Source organism: Mustela nivalis (assembly GCF_964662115.1).
Source record: "Mustela nivalis genome assembly, chromosome: 11".
Taxonomy (NCBI): Eukaryota; Metazoa; Chordata; class Mammalia; order Carnivora; family Mustelidae; genus Mustela; species Mustela nivalis.
This window is the reverse complement of record NC_139030.1, coordinates 53,154,711-53,176,977: the sequence shown is the minus strand read 5'-3', so window position 1 is coordinate 53,176,977 and position 22,267 is coordinate 53,154,711. Positions and strand designations below refer to the sequence as shown.

The 22,267-nt window shown below is 34.2% G+C and overlaps 1 protein-coding gene across 3 annotated transcripts in view; it reads left to right on the top strand.

Annotated features, from left to right (window-relative positions):
- SCN2A (sodium voltage-gated channel alpha subunit 2) overlaps nt 1–22,267 on the top strand; it is a 140,003-nt gene that overhangs the window by 18,216 nt on the left and 99,520 nt on the right. The window contains exon 2 of one of the 3 annotated variants that reach the window (XM_082691195.1): nt 17,067–17,166. The exons of the other annotated variants lie outside the window; for them this stretch is intronic. The gene's annotated coding sequence lies outside the window, so the exon portion shown is untranslated. The remainder of the gene's footprint in view (nt 1–17,066; nt 17,167–22,267) is intronic. 3 annotated transcript variants of the gene reach the window in all.

Genomic DNA, 22,267 nt, shown 5'->3' with positions numbered 1-22,267 from the left:
AGGTCTGTGTCATGTAGACTTTCTTTACTCTTTTCTTTCTTTCTTCTTTTTTTTTTTATTAACATATAATTTAATATTTGCTTCAGGGGTACAGGTCTGTGAATCATCAGTCTTAAACAATTCACAACACTCACCACAGCACATCATTCTCTTTTCTTTATTCTCCTCTAACCAGATAATTATAAGTTTCTTATCTTCTTATTCACAGATTCATTCTTCTCTTTGGCCTGGTCAGGTGTTGATGTACTTTATTGCATTTTTCATTTCATTTGATTATTTTTTGTGTCTACCACTCTTTTTTTGTCATCTACCCAAGACTCTCTCTTACTGGTGCCTTGGAAGTTCACACAGGGAAACAATTGATGTCTGAGAGTGTGGGGGATATGTGTGAGACATTCAGGCTAGTTGCAGAGATCCATGGGTGATGCTTTCCCAGCAGCAGAGTCTACAGTGTAACCATCAGGGACCATGTCCCTTAAAGACCTCTGATAATGTTATCAGCTACATTCCTCCCCCTTGTCATGGAACTTTTAGTTTAGTAATCTAGATTCTTCAAGGGAGAAAGGATTCTCTTTGGCAATTTCCTACACAGTTGAGGAAGTCAAGCAAACACTCATCTGTCCTCCCCTTTTCCCATGGGAGAAATAGCTGAGAATGCCACAGTCCTAAGCTATGCTACCTTGGGGGAAGGATGGTACAGGCAAATTCAAGCTGTTCCTCTTATTTACTCCAGTACATTGCAAAATTTTTTTTTCTCTCCTGGAGTGCTAGAAATTCTCTCCTGGAAATGGGCTTTCTTGTCCATGGGTGACTGCCCTTGTCAGTGTTCTTCAGGTACTCCTGGACTATGGCTGAGAGGGACCTGAACCAGTTCATGGGCTTCTGCAGGAACTACAAGTGGTAATGAGGTCTCTCTGCCTATTATTTGATACACAGTTTGTAAGACTTGAGTGCCTTGGAATATGGTACTGGATCCCACAACTCCCATGGAGGAACTTTTATTCAGGGATGGATACCAAAATTTTGTTGTGCAAGTTTGAGAAGGAAATATGAAGGATGCCTTATGATATTGACATCATTAGGATATAATTGAAATTACTCAATTTATTTCTCCTAAAGAGTGTTCATGCATGTCTTCTTCTAAGTGTCAGCTTATATACTTGTTTTTGTTAAATACCTAATGTCTTCATTACTTTATTTATAGAAAGTTTCCTCTAAATAAATGTGCCAACTAACTAGAAAATGGATCACTTTCCATTTGATCTTATATAAAAATAGCTTCCACTATTTTTCTGTCTTCAATACATTCCAAGGTTTCAGTGAAAAATTTTTGAAATGTATGTGAACTTTTGTCCTAATTAGATCTAACTCAAACATTGCTCTGACTTTTTCATATGGAAAGTCACATATTCCTCTGTACTTCCATTGCATCCTGCAGCTGTCTCTCACTTGTCATAATGTGGACTAGTCGAATATATGCTTACCTGGGTCATCTTTCATATGAAATTGTGCACTGTATAAAGATAGACATTGTGTCTCATAGTTCTACTGAGCTACTCAGTATCTACACATATTGCCTTTCATAGGAGGTGATCAATATGTCTGCTGAGTTTTAGTCATTTAAAACTTCAATTGGGATACTATTTGAAATTTCTTACTTTCACAGCATATTTTCTGTTTCAAGTGACTTCTTAAAATAGCTCTCTGCAGTTTGCTTTATGATAACTCCTTTAAGTATCTTTTAAAATTACTGTTTTAGTAGACTACATAGTTCTTTGTAGAAGAATATAGATTAAGCATATACTAAATTTCCAGAGAAAACTTAAATAATAAATATAATTGTGGGAAGGTCTCTCTGTCTCCCATACACAATTTCAATTTCCAATTCTCATTCATAATGAATTCTATTACTCCACGAGTAGTTAACTTTTATAACCAATAACAGGATTAATCAACAATAGTCACACACACATGTGCACACAAACACAAAAATATCCATTCTATCTCTCCCAGTCATCATTATCCTCAAAAATGCAACATAGCAAATAAAATGGCCTAGCTCCTATAGAAGTTAGTAAAATATAGATTATAGTACTCTTTTGACATCATGATTATAGAGAATGTATATTTTGTAGGCTATTTCAAATCCTTAACTGCAAAATTGTTTCAGATAACACCTTACTCAGCCAATATATTTAAGCTCATTTTCTCCTGAGCTGCTGGTTTCTTAGATTCCTAACCTTGGCTAACTCTTCAAAAAAAAATTCTGCTCTTTATTAAAGACCAGAAAGAGTTATAAATGAAGCAAGGTATAATTTAGAAGTCAATATAATACATTTTACAATTCAAAACATTCTAAAATGTGAATGGATTTGGGCTATATTTTAGTATACAATATTTTAGTTTTTGTGACAATGTTTCTAGCAAATTAAGGGAAGTGATATTTCATGAGCTAATGTTTTTTATAGCAAGTAACAGAAACAGACTAAAGAAAATATTACTAAAAAAAATAATCTGGGTATAGAGTGGCTCATGGACATGGATTCAGAAAGGACATACATGCAGATTTTCCAATATATAGATGGTAAGAACCAGTGGAACACTAGTGATTCTAAAAGGAAGTGTCAGAAAACAAACACTACAAGCTACATCAATAATAATAAAATAAAAAGTCAATAGGGGGTATATTTTTACATTTAGACTTTCAATAAAAACATAACAAAACTTTTGTCTCAGGGATTTAATGCAAAGTTTTGTGTATGTTGATATGTGGGTATCTTCTAGTCTGGTGATTCTGTTAACCATGTATGGCATAAAATTCTTCATGATAGATTGGCAAATGAGAATTGATTAGAGAATCCTTAATTCCTTTCGACTAGCCACTGATAAGTAGGTCAAATTGAATAGAAAAACTAACTTCTCTACTTCATTTCTTTTGAATTACAATATAATTTAATATGTGTTAGCTTTACACTTAGTGGTTCCTGGGAGTAAAAGGATAGGTTAAAAGTGGAGGAAGAGAAAGACACAGGGAAAGAGAGAGAAAGACAGAAAGAAAGAGAGAAAGAAGGAGGGAGGGAAGAAGGAAGGAAAAGAGGAATCTTAAAGATACAGATTTTTGTGTGTGATTTTCAGTTTGTAAACTAAGAACTTTCATAGCCTTTTGTAGTAGGCTGTATGGTGGCACCAAAGTTGTCCATGCCCTAGTATTCCCTGAACCAGTGAATGTTATTCTGTATGGCAAAAGAGATTGAAGATGTGATTAAGATAAGGATCTGGAGACAGGGAGATTATCCTGAATTATCTGGATGAGCACTAAATATAATTACAAGAATTATTACAAGAGGAAGGCAGAGAGATATTTAAGTATAGAACAAGTAGGAGATAGGATGATAGAAGCAAGAGGTTGTAATAATGCAAGGGAGGATTTACAGACCAAAGAATGGACATGACCTCAGGAGCTAGAAAACTGGGAAACATATCCTAACACTTTGGTGTCAGCCCAGTAAAACTCATTTCTGATTTCTGATCTCCAGAACTGTAAAGGAATAATTTGTGTTATTTAAGCCACCAAGTTTGTGTTGATTTGTTATAGCAGCCATAGGAAACTAGTAAACTTTGTTATTAAGTATCTAATGACTAGGGCATTGAGCAAATTAGAATCCTTAATGCTAATAACTTGTATTTTTTCTATGTAACTCAATTTTTGATGATTTAGAGGAAGATACTATATTAAATATTACCATTGAGCATCTGTCATTTGTTCTTTAAAAGCTAATTTAAGGAGCATGTTGTCAATTTTATAGCCAAAGGGAGAAGACTAATTTTCAGCTTTATTGATGGCCGCCTGGTGAACTGAAGCATAGGTTGAATTATCATATTAAACTCATATTTCCAATCATTACCAAGAAATATATTTGGGGCATTTGTGGTTTGGATTAGCAGATAGACTCCAAATAGTAGCAACTAATAGCATATAATGAAAGATTATAGTCATACTTTTAAACAAAAAAGATGGTTTGAAAAATGATGATGGCCTAATAGCTGTACTGGATACATATAATTTGTTCGTCTGTTCTGTTACACCATATTCTGAAACCAGGGATGTTCCTTGCTGGCCCCTATCAAGAGGTACCCTTAACCTGTGGTTTCTGGCTGAAATAACCAAAGATAGTCACCAGCAGGGACTGGAGGGTTGGAAGGTTGGAAGAGAATGAAGTTAGGGTATTTATTCCTCACATTCCTCCCTTCCAGACTGCTATGGTATAATGTGAAGGCCATAGTTCCTGCCAAGCAACTCCTACTCCTTCCTGATTACAATAATCATTTCTTCCTCTTGCTTTTTACTGCTGCTAGCCCTGGGGTAGTATAGCACTTTGTTGGTTTCCCTTAAACCTAACAGGCATTATGAATAGTCTTCTTGTGTGTGTGTTTTCATCCCTGAATTAAATTCTTTTGTGTTATCTATTTTTCCACCAAAAAAAAAAAAATCACCATAATATAGGCACTAGTGAAACGATTGATATGACTCAGATTATTTGATTTTTACAGTGACCTTGTGGGTTAGATACTATTTTAACCAAACTTAAAATATGAGAATACTGAAAAATACAAAATTTAAATAACTTGATGATCACATAGCTAAGAACTGTCTAAGCCAAAATAGATTCCAGTGAATTTGACTCCAGAGCTGATCTTAGATGGAGCAGTACAAGAATTAATATGATTTTAAAGATAATCTCATATGTTTGGTATCTATATAAATCTCATTGACAAGACTTAAGTACAGAAAAAATAAGATAAATAGAAACATGTCAGGAAAATTTAATTTATAAGTAATAAAACTAACACAGACAACACAGAGATTTGGATTTGGAAATAGTCTGTTACATGCACTGTTCATATCTGAATGCTTCCAGATGCTATTTAATATCATAATTCTTATGAAAATGGAAATGAGAAGTATAGTATTTTCTTCCATATACAAAGAAAGCCTTTTATTAATGCAAATATGTCATACAAATTAATTGAAATAGATAATCTACTTGCTGTCTGTGGTCATTTTTCAGTGACCAGAAACAGATAAATTAAATTAAAATGAAAAAAAATTTCTGAAGATTTGTTAATAAAATTAATAAATGTGTTTTACTTACTAATTAAAAAAATGCATTTAAAGCAAAAAGATGAAAAAATATTTACAGAAAATTTTGCTTATCTCACATAGGAGTATGACAAAAATGACATCAGAGTGCATTGTTATTCCATCTATAGATACTAGAAGAGAAGATGACAGATATTTTTTAAATCCCTCATTGTCTCCTACCTGCCATTCCTAACCTTTATATTCAAAATAGTCTTCCCACCTATATATCTGGTAGTAAAATAATCTTTCTTCCCTGAAGTTTATGAAATTCTTTCTGACATGATGTGGTTTTGACACTGCCATTTTGATCTGCATAATATACCTTGCAGATGGATTTGTGATAACATCACTAATAGGCCACTTATAGCATATAACAAGGGTCAACACATTATGGCCTGTTAAAACCTCTTTTGTTTAAAATAGTTGGGAAAAGGGAAGACTATTTGTTGACATGTAGATATAACAGGAAATTTGAAGCTTAGCATCCAGAAATAAAGTTTTATTGAAGTATCCATGTTTATTTGTTCATGTGTTGTCGATGGCTGTTAGGACAGAGATGCATAGCTGCAGCAGAGACCCTATAGCCCATGAGCCTAAAACATTCACTAAATGGCTCTTTTAGAAATTGAGCAGCAGACCTCTGGCCAATATACTCTCATTGCACTAATTGTGAAGTATAGGTATTTGATGGTATTTACACATCTGGATGAATGAATTTATGCAGTAAAATGTATAGGTATATCTACATTACAGGTATAGCCTATTACTTTTTCTATTTTTTCAGTTGATTCTTTCAGTTTACCTATGTATATAATTTTATTTGTAGATAATTATGTTAATTATATCTACTATTTTCCATACTCCTTTTAAAAAAAGTTTTTATTTAATTCCAGTCAGTTAACTTACAGTGTTATATTAGTTTCAGGTGTACAATATAGTACAACAATATAGATTCAACAATTTCATAGTCACTTGGTGCTTATCACTCCTTAATCCCCGTCACCTATTTAACCCATCCCCCCTCCCCTCTGGTAACTATCTGTTTGTTCTCTATAGGTAAGAGTCTGTTTTTTAGGTTTGCCTTTCTTTTTCTTTGTTTTGTTTCTTAAATTCCACATATGAGTGAAATCATATGGTACTTGTCTTTCTCTGACTGATTTATTTCACTTAGCATTACAGTGTCTAGCTCATCCATGTTATTGCAACTTCATTCTCCTTTATGCATTCATCAATTGATGGATACTTGGGCTGCTTCCATATCTTGGATATTGTAAATAATGCTACTGTAAACATAGAAATATATGTATCCCTTTGAATTACTGGTTTTATATTCTTTGGGTAAATACCTGGTAGTGCAATTGATGGATGGTAGGGTAGTTCTATTTTTAACTCTTTGAGGAGCCTCCATGCTGTTTTCCAGAGTAGCTGCCCCAGTTTACTTTCCCACCAACAGTACAAAAGGGTGTCTTTTTCTCCACATTCTTGCCAATACTTGTTGTTTCCTGTGTTGTTGATTTTAGCCATTCTGACAGATGTGAATTGTATTTGTGCATTGTGGTTTTGATTTGTATTTCCCCGATGCTAAGTGATGATGAGCATCTTTTCATATGTCTGATGGCCAAATGTATGTCTTCTTTGGAGAAACATCTGTTCATGTTTTCTGCACATTTTAAAATTGGATTGTTTGGTTTTGGTGTGGTGAGCTTTATATGTTCTTTTTATGTATAGGATAGGATATATGTTTTTTTTTATGTATGTTCTTTTTATGTATTGGATGTGGCATTTGAAATATCTTCTTCTATATTATAGGATGTTTTTTCGTCTTGTTGATTTTTTCCTTCACTGTACAAAAGCTTTTTATATTGATGTAGTCCCAATAGTTTATTTTTGTTTTGTTCCCCTTGCCTCAGGTGACTTATCTAGGAAAAGTTGCTATGGCCAATATCAGAGAAGTTATTGCCTGTGCTTTCTTCTAGGATTTTTTATGGTTCTGGTCTCACACCATTTTGAATTTATTTTTGTGGATGGTGTAAGAAAGTAGTCCAGTTTCATTCCTTTGCATGTTGCTGTCTAGTTTTCCCATCACCATTTGCTGAAGAGGTTGTCTTATTTTTTCATTGGATATTCTTTACCACTTTGTCAAAGCTTAATTGGTCATATAACTTTGGGTTTATTTCTGGGTTTTCTATTCTGTTCCATTAATCTATGTGTTTATTTGACACATAGATCTATGTGTCTTTGTGACAGTACCATATAGTTTTGATTACTACGGCTTTGAAATATAACCTGAAGTCCAGAATTCTGATGCCTCCAGCTTTGGTTTTCTTTTGCAAGATTTCTTTGGCTATTCAGTCTTTGTGGTTCCATACAAACTGTAGGATTGTTTTTCTAGCTCTGTGAAAACACTGTTGGTATTTTGATAGGGATTGCATTAAATGTATAGGTTGCTTTGGGTAGTATAGACATTTTAACAATATTTGTTCTTCTAGCCTATGAGCACAGAATGTCTTCCCAGTGCTTTGTGTTCTTTTCAATTTCTTTTACCAGTCTTTTATAGTTTTCAGAATATAAGTCTTTCAATTCCTTGGTTAAGTTTATTCCTAGGTATCTTGTGATTTTTAGTGCAATTATAAATGGTATTGATTCCTTAATTTCTCTTTCCTCTTTCATTATTGGTATATATAAATGCAACAGATTTCTGTACATTGACTTTTTGTGTCCTGTGACTTTACTAATTGTTTTTTTGTTCTAGCAGATTTTTTTTTTTTTGGTGGAGTCTTCAGGGTTTTCTTTTTTTAAGTATTTTTAAAAATTAATTTATTTTTAAGAGAGAGATGGAGCACACAAGCAGGGAAGGGGGGGCAGGGGGAGAAGCAGACTCCGCGCTGAACAGGAAGCCTGATGCAGGACTCATCCTAGGACCCTGGGATCATGACCTGAGCTGAAGGCAGACACCTAACTGACTGACTGACCCAGGCACCCAGGGTTTTCTGTATATACTATCATGTCATCTGTAAATAGTGAGAGTTTTACTTCTTCCTCACTGATTTTGGATGACTTTTATTTCTTTTTGTTGTCTGATTGCTGTAGCTAGGACTTCTAGTACTATACTGAATAAAAGTAGTGAGAATGGACATTCTTGTCTTGTTCCTAACCTTAGGGGAAAAGCTCTCAGTTTTACCCCATTGAGGCTGATATTAGCTGTGGATTTTTCATAGGTGGCCTTTAGTATGTTGAAGTATATTCCTTCTAAACCTACTTTGTTGAATGTTTTTATCATGAATGGATGTCGTACTTTGTCAAATGCTTTTTCTGCATCTACTGAAATGATCATATGGTTCTTATCCTTTCTTTTACTCATATGATGTATCACACTGATTGATTTGCAAATATTGGACTACCCTTGCAACCCAGGAATAAATCCCCGTTTGATCATGGTGACCGATTTTTTTTTTTAATGTATTGTTAGATTTGGTTTGCCTATAATTTTGTACCTATGTTCATCTGAGATATGGGTCTATATTTCTTTTTTTTATGTGGTGTCTTTATCTGGTTTTGGTATCTGGGTAATTCAGACCTCATAGAATGAATTTGGAAGTTTTCCTTCCTTTTCTATTTTTTGGAGTAGTTTGAGAGGAGTAGGTATTAACACTAAATGTTTGGTAGTATTTGCCTATGAAGCCTTCTGGTCCTGAACCTGTATTTTTTTGATTACTAAGTGACTGTCTTTGCTTATAATTGGTTTTTTAAATTTTCTATTTTCTCCTGTTTCAGTTTTGGTAGGTTAAGTGTTTCTAAGAATTTATACATTTCTTATAGCTTGTTCAATTTATTGGTATATGTTTTTTTCATAATAGTCTTTCATAATTGTTTGTATTTCTGCGGTGTTGGTTATTTCTCCTCTCTCATTTATGATTTTATTTATTTGAGTTTGTTCTCTTTTTTCTTCAGAAGTCTCACTAGACTTTTATTAATTTTATTAATGTTTTCAAAGAACTGTCCTGATTTCATTGAGCTGTCCTATTTTTTTTAAGTTTCTATATCATTTATTTCTGCTCTTTAGGCTTTGTTTGTTGTTCTCTTTCTATCTCCTTTGGGTGCAATGTTAGGCTGTTTTTGAGATTTTTTTTGCTTCTTGAAGTAGGCCTGTGTTGCTATAAACTTCCCTCTTAGAATAGCCTTTGCTGCATCCCAAAAGTTTTGAACATTATGTTTTCATTTTCATTTGTTTCTATGTAATTTTTTATTTCTTCTTTTATTTCATTGTTGACCCATTCATTATTTAGTAATACATCATTTAACTTCCATGTATTTGTGGTCTTTCTAGATTTTTTCTTGTGGTTTCTTGTAGTTTCATAGCATTGTGGTCAGAAAAGATGCATGGTATGACCTTGATCTTTTTGAATTTGTTGAGGCTTGTTTTGTGGCCCAATATGTGATCTATTCGGAAAAGTGTTCCATGTGCGCTTGAAAAGAATGTGTATACTATGGTTTAAAATGGAATGTTCTGAATTTATCTGTTAAGTCCATCTGATCTTGTGTGTCATTCAAAGCTGTTGTTTCCTTGTTGATTTTCTGTTTAGATGATCTGTGTATTAATATAAGTGGGGTGTTACATTCCCTACTATTATTGTATTATTATTCATTAGTTCCTTTATGTTTGTTATTAACTATGTATTTGGGTGTTCCCATGTTAGATATATATATGTACATATACATATATATATATATATATATATATATATATATATATATATTTACAATTGTTATATTTTCTTGTTGGATTGTCTCCTTTATTATTACATAAGGTCCTCCTTTATCTCATGTTACAGTCTTTGTTTTAAGGTCTATTTTGTCCAAAATAAGTTTTGCTACTCAAGCTTTCTTTTGACATCCATTAACATGATAAATATTTCTCCATCCCCTCACTTTCAATCTGCAGGTGTCTTAAAGTCTAAAATGGGTATCTTGTAGGCAGTAGATAGATGGGTGTTGTTCTTATCCATTCTGTCACTCTGTTTTTTGATTGGAGCATTTAGTTCACTTGCATTCAAAGTAATCATTGATAGATATGTATTTATTGCCATTTTACTGCATGTTTTGTGGTTATTTCTGAAGATTTTCTCTGATCTTTTCTTGTCTTTCTCTCATGGTTTACTGATTTTTTTAAGCGATATATTTGGTCTTCTTTCTCTTTATAATTTACATATTTATTAGTGGTTTGATTTGTGATTACCATTAAGTTTGTATATAACACCTTCTGCATTTAACAATCTATATTAAGTTGGTGGTCATTTAAGTTTGAACCCATCCTTTGCTCCTCAACTTCCCATGTTTTAGGATTCATATTTTATTTTGCCCTTCTATTTTGTGAACTATTTTGTCCTTTTATTTTGTTAATTCCTTGGCTGATATTTTACAAAAATATTCATTTTTATTTCTTTTTTGTTTCCTACCTTCATACTGTCACTTTTGATCTTTCCTTTCCATTCAAAGAGTCCCCATTACTATTTCTTTCAGGGCTGATTTACTGGTCATGAACTCCTTTAGTTATTGTTTACATATTTAATAGTGGTTTGATTTGTGATTACCATTAAGTTTGCAGCACAACACTTGCTACCTAACAGCTTACATCAGGCTCTGCCCCTACCATGCTCTGGTGGAACTGTGCTTCTTAGTCACTTTGCTTCAGTCTCAGCATGGTGGTCCTCTTCCTCAGAAAACAGGCCTAAACCCTGCCAACAGCATGTCTGGGAAACTCTTTATCTCTCTTTTCTGAATGATAGCCTTGCTAGATAGAGTATTCTTGGCTGCAGCTTTTTCCCATTCATCACTTTAAATATATCATGCCACTCCCTTCTGGCTTAGAAATTTTCTGCTGAAAAATCCCCTGATAGACTTATGGGGTTTCCCCTTGTATGTAACTGTCTTCTTTTGTCTTGTTGCTTTTAAAATTGTTTCTGTATCACTGTATTTAGGTATTTTAATTATAATATGTTTTGGCATAGATCTGCTTTTGGTGATTTTTTGGAGGTTCTCTGTGCCTCCTAGATCTGTTTCATTCCCCAGATTAGGGAATTTTTCAACTATTATCTCTTTAAATAAATTTCTGCCCCCCTCTCACCTTTTCTGGGACTCCTGTAATATGAATGTTATTACGTTGGATGGAATCACTGAGTTCCCTAAGTCTGTGTTCATTTTGCATGAACAAAATGTGCTCTTTTTTCTCTCTTTTTTCATCTTGATTATTTTCCATTACTCTGTCTTCTAGGTCACTAATTTGTTCCTCTGCTTCTTCCAACCTGCTGTTCATTGCATCAAACGTGTTTCTCATCCTGTTTATTGCACTCTTCATCTCTGATTGTTTCATTTTTATCTCTATGTTAAGATTCTCACTGATATCTTATCTTGGAGCATGTCTCAGAGAGACAGCTTTCGTGGAGAGACCTCTCCAGGAACAAAGGAACTGGCCAGTGCCATTTCCTTCCTCCACCCATCAGCATAAGCACAAAGCCACCTGAGGGAACCAGCACAGCACTAACACTTGCTACCTAACTTGCTTACATCAGGCTCTGCCCCTACCATGCTCTGGTGGAACTGTGCTTCTTAGTCACTTTGCTTCAGTCCCAGCATGGTGGTCCTCTTCCTCAGAAAACAGGCCTAAACCCTGCCAACAGCATGTCTTTCAACCTGGGAGTTTTGTGAGGCCTTGCTTGTGGTGGCAGTGGCAACAGGTCTCATATCACAAGCAGGCCAGAGCACATTTGGTTAAAATATGCCACATTCAGTCCAGGGATAAAACACTGCCCATAACAGACAAAAGAAAACCTCTGCTGATGACTGGTCTAGAGGATAAAGCAGCTAGGACACAACAGCACAGCATATGCAGCACACATTAAAACATTTCCAGAAGCACCAGGCCCTGGGGAACAGCAGACACTACACAGCATTGCACTATGGGACCTCTTCTTCATAAAGCCATTACCTTCAAAAACAGGAGATATAGATTACTTTCTTCACACACTGAAACAAGCACAGACTTGGACAAAAATGGGAAGACAGAAATTTTTCCCAAATGAAAGAACAGGGCAAGGCCATGGCAGAGGTCTGGATGAAACTGATAGAAGCATGCCTGATGCAGCACTTAAAGCAATGATTATAAGGATACTCATTGGACTTGAGAAAAAAGTGAAGGACATCATGAACACTGTCTTTCTGGGACATGCTTCAAGATGAGCAAGATGAGTAAGATGAGCATGCTCCCCAGTGTGTGCTCCAGGTCTCTTCAGATCGCTGCTTCCACGTTGTATGTCCACACACTATTTGCCCTTCCTTTTCTCCAAGAGCAGCCCCAATGTCCTCTAAACTCTCCAGAATCAAGTATGCTGACCTTTAAAACCAGGCTTTAAGCCCCACTTGCAACCCACTGGTTGCAAGAACTCACAAAATACAAGCTCTCTCACTTTCCAAGCCAACTGCTATGGAGATTGGTTTTCTCTATGTGCTTCCCCGTGTGTTAATCTGTTTCTTGCCCTTCTCTGTGACCAGAGCCCCCTCCCCCACTGTAGTAGCCACCATCCGTTTCTCTCCCAAGCTGAGTCTCCACACTTCTCCCTTCTTCGATATGGCCTCTTTTCTACATTTAGTTGTGGAGTGCGTTCTGTCAGTCTTGAGGTTGATTTCTGGAGTATTTAGGATGCTTGGATATTTATCTGTTTTTTTTCATAGGACAAGGTGAGCCTAGAATCCTCCTACTCTGCCCCATCTTCTTCTCCCTGATTTTCAACACTTCTACTAATCAGGTTTCCTCTAGCTATTTACGATCAGTGCTTTTTCCTAATTATACTGGCAGATTTTCTTGGAAAAATCAATAGTGGAAAATATCCAGCTTTTTTTTAACTCTGATACAAATATCTATAATGTTTCATCACTAAACTATATTTAAATCAGTACCCATAGTGATACAATTGTATCAAAGTAAGTTTTATTTGAGACAGACTTTATCATGTGAAGAAGTTTCTTTTATTTCTCTTTAAAAATAGCATTTATAATAATTTGCAAGTAAATATAAGACTTATTAAATTCTTTTTTCATATCTGGATTTGGTTATATTCTTTATTGATCCATTGACATAATCAATTTCATTAATATATTTCCTAATATTACATTATTTTAAAATTCCTACCTTGGGTTTTTTTTTGGGGGGGGTGTATTATTTTATTAAGTAGATGAATTTTATTTCAGATTTTTATGTCCTTATTTACTAATGGCATTGGTTGTAGATTTAATTTTTTAAAAAGATTTTATTTATTTACTTGACGAGAAAGGCCAGAAGCAGAGAGAGTGGGAGAGGGAGAAGCAGACTCCTTGCTCCACTAGGCACCCCTGTAGATTTAATTTTTGGTAAAGTTTTGCTCTCAAATTTTTATTTTTCCTGAAAAACCTTTTGGGTGATTTTATATTTTTCTATTTTTGAGCCATTTTTTGAGTGTTTTTTATTATAATCGGAATGGAGTTGATGCACATTTTGTTTCAGGTATACAGCATAGGAATTGGACAAGTCCATACAATATGCTGAGTCAGTTTTTAAAATGCAGAAATGAAGTGCCTTTAGATAATATCAGTTTTTATTTTCTAGAAGATACCCATAACTCATTGATAACATGACACCTAATTATTTTAAAGTAGTTTTAAAAAATAAAATTTAAATTTTAAAAATCTTTAAATAAAGTAGTTTTATATTTTTTCAATTTATTTTCTTATAATTTGTCTGATCAGTTTTTTAATACCATTTTGACATTTTATTTATTTATTTTTTTTTTACTTTCATATGTTAACCATTTCACAGAAAATTGTAAAGACTTATACATTTAAAAATAAGTTTTATAGGTTTAATGTATTATAGTCAAAACATATAGGTTAGGTCTAGAAATTCTACCTTTTAGAATTCATCAAGGTAGGATTTTTTAATCACTTGTTTGTTTTCTTGCTGCTTTGTTACTATGTAATTGAATCAGTTTATAAATTATATAGAACAAACTTTGTTACATAATTATTAAAATAACAATAATAATAATTTGTTTAAAATTTAATGCATTTAATGCCTATGTTTTCATATTTCATCTTTCAAAAACTGAGACAAATGAATTTGTCTTTTCCAGTTATGTTGAACTTCTAATAGTTTTGCATAATAATATACTATTATTAGCTTTATAAATTTATGACTGTATTTTATTGATTTACCTTTATAAGTATTAAATTATCTAATTTATCGGGATGCCTGGGTGGCTCAGTTGGTTAGGCAGCTGCCTTCGGCTCAGGTCATGGTCCCAGCGTCCTGGGATGGAGTCCCACATCGGGCTCCTTGCTCAGCAGGGAGCCTGCTTCTCCCTCTGCCTCTGCCTGCCATTCTGTCTGCCTGTGCTCGCTCTCTCCCCCTCTCTCTCTCTGATAAATAAATTAAAATAAATAAATAAATAAAAATAAATTATCTTATTTATCTATTTAAGTCATTTTTTGCCTTGAAATATATTTTGTCTCTAATAACATTGCAAGCTCTACATTTTTGTTTGTATTTGCCTGATATATTTTTTGCCCATTTTTTATTTTTAATTTTGGCAATTTGTTTCATGCTTCTTTTAAATAAACAGCATCTGTTCAACTTTTTCTTTGTGATCTAATTTGGTATTTTTTGTTATTTAATGTGAATAAAGCAATTCACAATTTGTTATCATAAATGTTAGGTGTATTTGGTCTCTCTTCTGACAACTTGTTTTATGGTTTCTATTTTTAATCCTTTATTCTTTTTCCTGATTTGCTTATGGACTACATCAACTATATATTTTTTCCTTTTTATCTTTTTTCTCTTATTTTTTCCCCTAGTTATTTGGAATGCATAGAGGGCCTTGTTTTTTACTGAATTATTTTAAAAGAAATTGTCAGCATCATAAATGAAGATACTTCCTATTGCCATCTATATGAAGTATTTTTTCCTTCCTTGTCCAACTATTTCCTAGTTTTTGAAAGAATTATTTTAAAAGAATTATTTGGGGGTGCCTGTGTAGCTCAGTTGTTAAATGTCTGCCTTCAGCTCAGGTCATATTCCCAGGGTCCTGGGATTGAGCCCTACATTGAGCCCTGCATCGAGCCCCATATCAAGCCCCATATCGGGCTGCCAGCTCAGTGGGAAGCATGCTTGCAATAGTGATTTAAATATAGCCCTATGGTTTAACTCCATGTCCTGAGTTTTATATTGCAATTTCCCCATTATTTATATTATCTTCTATAGAGCTGAAGTATACGTTAAAATCATCTTTTTATAAAGGATACATTGGTGATATATTTCTTAACCTCTTGCTGTGTGAGAATGTTTCTCAAGTGCCCTTATATAGGAATGGCAATTATAGGTGGAAGATAATACACAGCCAGAGTTTTGCTTGTGTTTTCCCCTCTTTGGAAACTAACCATTTTTCCTTACCAGGAATGTGAATGATTTGAATTTTTATTCATTTTTTACCTTCCCTGTCTTAGTAGGATATATCTAGATTTAGAGTTATTTTCATTAATTTGCCTGTATTCAATAACCCTTTTTGATTTATAGACTCTTGATATAAAGACTGTAGTCTTTCTTCAGATTAGAAATTATTACAACTATGTTGGCTTTGGTTTCTCCTTCTGAGATTACTATCTTTAATTATAGCATCTTCTGGTCTTTGTCATTCATGTGTGTGTATGTGTGTGTGTGTGTGTTTGTGATATTCATTTATATTTTTTCTTCTTTTTTCTCTTAAATCTGTAGAAACTTCTTTAGTTTATCCTCTAGTTAACAGATTTAATTTTCTGCATTTTCAAATCTGCTGATTACTGTTTATATTGTACTATGAATTTACCATGCAGTCCAATTGGACTTTCTTGCTGCTAGCTTTATTTGCATATTTAAAATGTTCTCTTGGGGTGCCTGGATGGCTCTATCAGTTAAGCATCCAACTTTTGGTTTCAGCTCAGATCAGGATCTCAGGGTCATGAGATGGTGGTCCACATTGGAATTATGCACTGGGCATGGAGCCTGCTTGAGATTCTCTCTCCCTATCTCCCTCTCCCTCTGTATCTCCCCTTCAAAAATATTAAACAAAAATAAAATGTCTTCCTAATCTTAATCAGAGTATATTTCAATATTAAAATGTCCTCTTCTCCTTTTTGTAGTAATTATGTTTCATAAGGAGTTATCTGCAACATTACAAGGAATATGCTCCCTATTTTGAACAACGACCTCTTTTTGTATGTCTGATTTTTTTCTGCTTACTCATCCTTACAGATGATATTCTGTAAATATGCTGTAAAACTTTGGGATTTGAGATGGTTCAATCAGGTATTGGTTTCCTATAAACATCTAAAAATCTTTTAGGTAAAAGAGAGAGTTTTAAATTCCCAGTTGCTTTAACTTTGCCAGTTCAAAGGTCCAGTGGCCTAAGGAAAATAGGAGCTAATCACAGCAGGGACTGTGTAGATTTGGCAGCCAGGAATACTCTTGGGAAGTGATGCATTATTTCCTGAACTCATTTGCCTTCATGGGGAGCAGTATTCCTGTTCTTTGTCTGGCATGGCTGTCTGCTGTGTGAGAATGTTTCTCATACATTTTGCCATCTGGCAAACATCTCGGAAATATTGGTGATATTCTCAATGTCCTACTGCTTCTGCAAAACTTACTCTTGCTCTAACTCTTGTGGTAGAATCCAGTTGTGATCATAATGCTCTATGGGCACATTTTTCATTTATTTCTGAATTAAGCTGATCTTCCTTATGCCCACAACCCTGGATATATTTGGTTTTCTTTTGGTCAGCTCCTGTGGACTATTCTAGAAAAAGATACTTCCTTCCTAGTTGCCAACAATGACCCACGTTTTCCTTCCCCAACTCATTTCAGAGTATGGAATGCTCTTTTCACTTGAATCTGGCAAATGAGAGGATGGGGAGTTGGAAGGAGAATGATGAGATGTCTGTGATTGACAGACTTTCACTCAAAAGTAAGTGCCTTCAAATCTTAAGATTATTCATGAGTAAAGAGATATAATGACATATTCACTGACTCTAATAAATAGATACTTTTATTTACTTAATGGAAAACAATTTCTATTTTTATAATCTTTCAGTTAAAATTACTTTTGTTATCTTTCTTTTTTTCTTTGGTTATCTTTCTTTTTAAAAAACTCATAACTTTTTCTTTTCTTCCGAAATAATAAATTATTACCAGTGAAAAGAGGACTGAACTAAGAGCCAGAAAAACAGTGCTGGTCCCAGATCTGATGCTAACTATCTATACTCTGAAATTCTGTAAGCTTCAATTTTATCACCCTTAGACTACGTTCTCTCTAAAGCGCCTTCTAGCTCTATAATTCTTCAAGTTCACATTAATGGAACTGCTACTAGACTGAATCCACACTTAAAAATCTATATAAGGTAGATCAACAAGGAGGGATGAAGTTAATTCCTTGTTTAAAAGACAAGAATTGGCTCAGCCCTCTGGTTCTAGATTACTAGTAAAACAGAGAATTTATAGACTAGCTAACTAATGTGCTATTCGATGGGGTATTCTTGGCTTCCCCCTATTAACTTTCTCTGTCCTATCAACGTCATATTGTTTGCAGAAGAAGATATGCCCACTACCTCAAGTGAGGGGTACACTTGTGGGAGTGATTTGGGCAATGCACCTTGGGGATCTTTTCTGCAGAAGATTGTCTCTCACAGATAATATTGTTCTAGTTCTGTTACCTTTCCTCACACCTTGCCTGATCATCCCCACCCCTTCAGTCACTATATATCACTGTATAGGATGTGGAATGTGTTTTGGATTTTTGATAAAGAGAAAAGGGATTATCTTTCCCTCTTACTTGTGTTGATTTGTAGTAAATGGTAATTTATTCTTACTGTTACTATTTATCTGGGCATTTTCTTAATCCATACAATGAAAAGTAGCTTTTGAGTGTTTTGGTTATCTCTCCAATGGAATGGTCTCTCTCTCTTTTTAATTGGTAATCAGTGGAAAATGTTGCAAACAAAAAAATGTTACAATACAGAGTCAAACCCAATTAGTGTTTTATCCAAATGTCTATCCTGGCTGGAAATGGTAGAAGGATATAGACCATAGTTTATCAAATACCAAGGTCTGAACATTTTGACCTTCTATGTATGTGTGTTTCACGCCCATCTCTGCTAATGACTGGGAATTTTTAACATGCTCTTCTACCCCCCATTCTGTACCAAAGACACTGCCTTTTGTTAAATCTTTAGATATTGGTAGTTTTTACCCCTATTATTGACCTCTTTAGTGAAGCTATAATTCAACTTCCCTTTGAACAAAAATTCCATTCACTTTGTATATTCATTGACAGTTTAAAATATCAAGATATTTTTCTTAATACTATTTTCCTGTTCAGCTAGACTAACAAAATTTAAATAAAGGAAAATTGTTATTTTTCACTTTTTCATTACATTTCTTTTTACCATAACAATTTTTAAATATTTTATCTTAGTTAATAATCTAATTTTCAACTCCCTTTTCTGAAACATCATCATTTTTCTCCTTGTTCTAGAAAAAAAGTCTATGATAGTCTAATGAAATGCAGAAATATTCACTTACTCTTAAAAAACATATACCTGTATATCTTTGTATTAAAAAAGAGAATGTTTATTAGCCATTCAAACTTCTCAATTTTTTTCTGCTATGAAATAATAGAAGCATTCATTAACTGCCTTGCTCCTCAACACACAATTGAATTTCCAACTGACTTAGTTTTCTTACTGTGCAAGATTCCTCACTACCATCCCTGATTTTAGTCTCCCTTTTGCTCTAGTATCTCAGGGCAGAATAAGTTTTATTTAATACAATTTTCATTCTGTTTTGCTCCATAAATTTGTTGGCTTCATATGGAATTTGACTTCATAGAACATGGATATCAGTGAGATCTGTGAAAGACAGAAGTTGTCTGCCTCCTGTGCATCATGTCCCTGAGACAAAAACCTTGGAGTCCTCTTCATCTTTGGTAGCTCCTTCTCCACCCATGTGCAGTCAAACTTCAGATTTTACTAAAGCAACTTTAGAAATGCTCGGATCATTTCCTCATCTCATTGCTTCTGCCTTATTTTGGCATGCATTGCTTCCTGTCTGGGCTCTTACAATAGCTTTTTTTCTTATCTCCTGCCCTAAAGGATTTTATATTCCAGACCTCTCCTGTACTATCAGTGCAACATCTGATTGTATTGCTTTTCTGAAGAATGTTCCACAATGTTCCCTGTGTTCTTAGTATTAAATCCAGATTGTTTTGTTTGCACATGAGGCAACTTTACCCCATGGGCTTCATATTCCACATGAGGTTCTACTGGATGTAAAGCCTGGAGAGATGGTATTAGTCACAATCTGACTTGGTAATAGAAAAGCTTAGAATAAAATTCTGAAATCTTAACACTGAACAGGAAGTAGAGCCATGACTAATATTTTATAGTTTACATGGGTGATTTTAGTCACCATGTAAAGGTGGTGGTTAAGGATTTGGACTCAGACATGAGGTTACCCAATTCCACATTCTGGCTTCTCTGTTTACTAATCTGTCCTTGGGCAAGGAAGAAACCTCTTTGGGCCTCCTTGCATAAAATAAGGTTAATAATTGTTCCTACTCCAGAAGTTATCATGAAGATTGAATTAAATACTACAGTGTACACGTAAAACATTTAGAACAATATTTGGCCTTAGTAAGATTTCAACAAATAATAGTTTTTGTTGACTAACAACACCAAAATATTGGTTATTTTGATGTTCTGTGATGCTTCGTTTCTGGAGTATTCAGATAGAAAAATTTTTCTAATTTTAAGCCAAAGTTGACTTTACATGAGGACATCATAGTCTCTTTTATTCAGGTGGGAAAAAAATTCTAATTAATAGTAAGAGATCCTATGTATGTATGAATTATTACCTAAACTTGTATATTTTTAAAAATCATCGGGACGCCTGGGTAGCTCAGTTGGTTAAGCAGCTGCCTTCGGCTCAGGTCATGATCCCAGCGTCCTGGGATCGAGTCCCATATCGGGCTCCTTGCTCCACAGGGAGCCTGCTTCTCCGTCTGACTCTGCCTTCCACTCTGTCTGCCTGTGCTCGCTCTCGCTTGCTCTCTCTGATGAATAAATAAAATCTTAAAAAAAAAAAATCATCTCCATAATTTCTGTATTTTTGTTATTATAATATCCCATTTCTTCAGTAAATAACAACAAAATCTGTTTCTCATCAGTGATGATTCAAATGGTTTTATTATTATTATTATTATTATTTTTAGCAATATCTGTCACACTGCTCTCCTTCAAAAGATTGAGGTGATTAGATCAATCCGATCTTTCTGTTAACCTTAATTTAAGTCTTTTCATCCATTACTCTGACTTTTTGCCATACTTAATATTTCTTAAACAAGTTTACATACCTAATTTCTTTATTTCTTTATAGCCCACTTATTGCTTATCTACTTGCACTAGTGTACTCAAACTGTAATCTTAAGTATGTATTATTTTCATATCCATATTTTATAATACTTAAGATATTCTATAATATATACTTTTTTTCTTGATATTTCACTTTTCTTATTAAAATCTTCAGCATGTTGCCATTGACCTTTGATATTCTATTTTGACATCTCCACTTTGGCTTGTATCATTTTTCCCTGATTAGATCTGCAACATGATCTAGTTCAGTCCAACTGATGTTTTCATTTACTTATTGCCCTGACCTGCCTTATTGTCTCTTGTAGGTCTGAGTCAGATCCTGCTTAGGGCATTTTCTCATGATTTTGCTTCCACTTGGAATGTCCTCCATTTTTGGCCCAGGCTTTAAAGCTCAGCCCAAGTTTTACCTCATCAAAGAAGTCTTTGTTCATCATGTCAGCCCTCAGTGCCTTTAGCTTTTTATAACCAACAAAAGATATAGAATAAATCTTTTTGGAGGAAAGCTGAAAAACATGTTGCAACCTTGCATCTGTTGTTTATTTGCTATTGCCATAGGCTGATTAAACACATAGGCTGATTAAACTTTAGTTTCTTTTAAGATGAAGCTATTTACACCTCTCTGATCTACCTTGTTATAACTTATTCATTTAAATAAAATAAGTTGCATGGACAAAAGCATAGCCTAGGGAATATAATCAATACTGTTATAATGATATTGTATCATACAGATGGTAATACATTTATCCTAGTGAGCATTGCATAACATACAGAATTGTCAAGACTCTATGTTGTAATCCTGAAACTAATACAGTATTTTGTATTAACTATACTTCTATTTAAAATTTTAGTAAAAATAAAATGTGTGTAAAAGCATTTTGTAAAATTTTTAAAATATCTATTCAAGTTTATCATTGTTATCACAAACAAATCATATACGGCCTTGTTAGTTGCCTTGTATTGTTTTAGTACATTATTCTCTTATGCTGTTACTGGGCTTGGTAATATTATTTAAATGTCTACGTGTGACTACCTAATTAAGTTTTTAATTCTCTGGGGGCAGTGAATATTGATGGTATTAAGATCAAAGAGCCAAATTCCCAATTATCTTAGAACTAATTATCTTTGAGACATAACTGGGCTTGTATCTCCTACTAAAGTATAAATCCATACCAGAGAAACATATTCTCATCCTAGTCGCACGGAGACAGTGAATTGAAGATACCTGATAGGAATACTCTCCAGCTGAAAGAGGATCATCAAGGGAGTGATCAGAGTTGGTTTGTCTCAGCTTGTCCAGGTTTGGCTTGGTGTAGTCACAAGACTTTCTGGGAAACAAGAAGTAGAAGGCAGTATGGCTTGGGCTCATGCCATTTTCTTTATTTGAAGGATAATTTGCATAAAATAAAGTGCATATTCACTTGAGTTTTGACAAATGTAATCTACTGCTACCACTCCCCCAATCAAGATGGAGAACATCTCTACCTCCCCAGTGTCCTTTCTCAGTCAATCCCTCCTGCTCCCAGAGACAACCACTTTTCTGATTTCTATCACCATAGCTTAGTTTTGCTCAAAAAAGTCACATAAATAGGACCATAAAATAATGTACTTTTTTTTTTAGGTTCTTTCACTCAGCACCCTTTT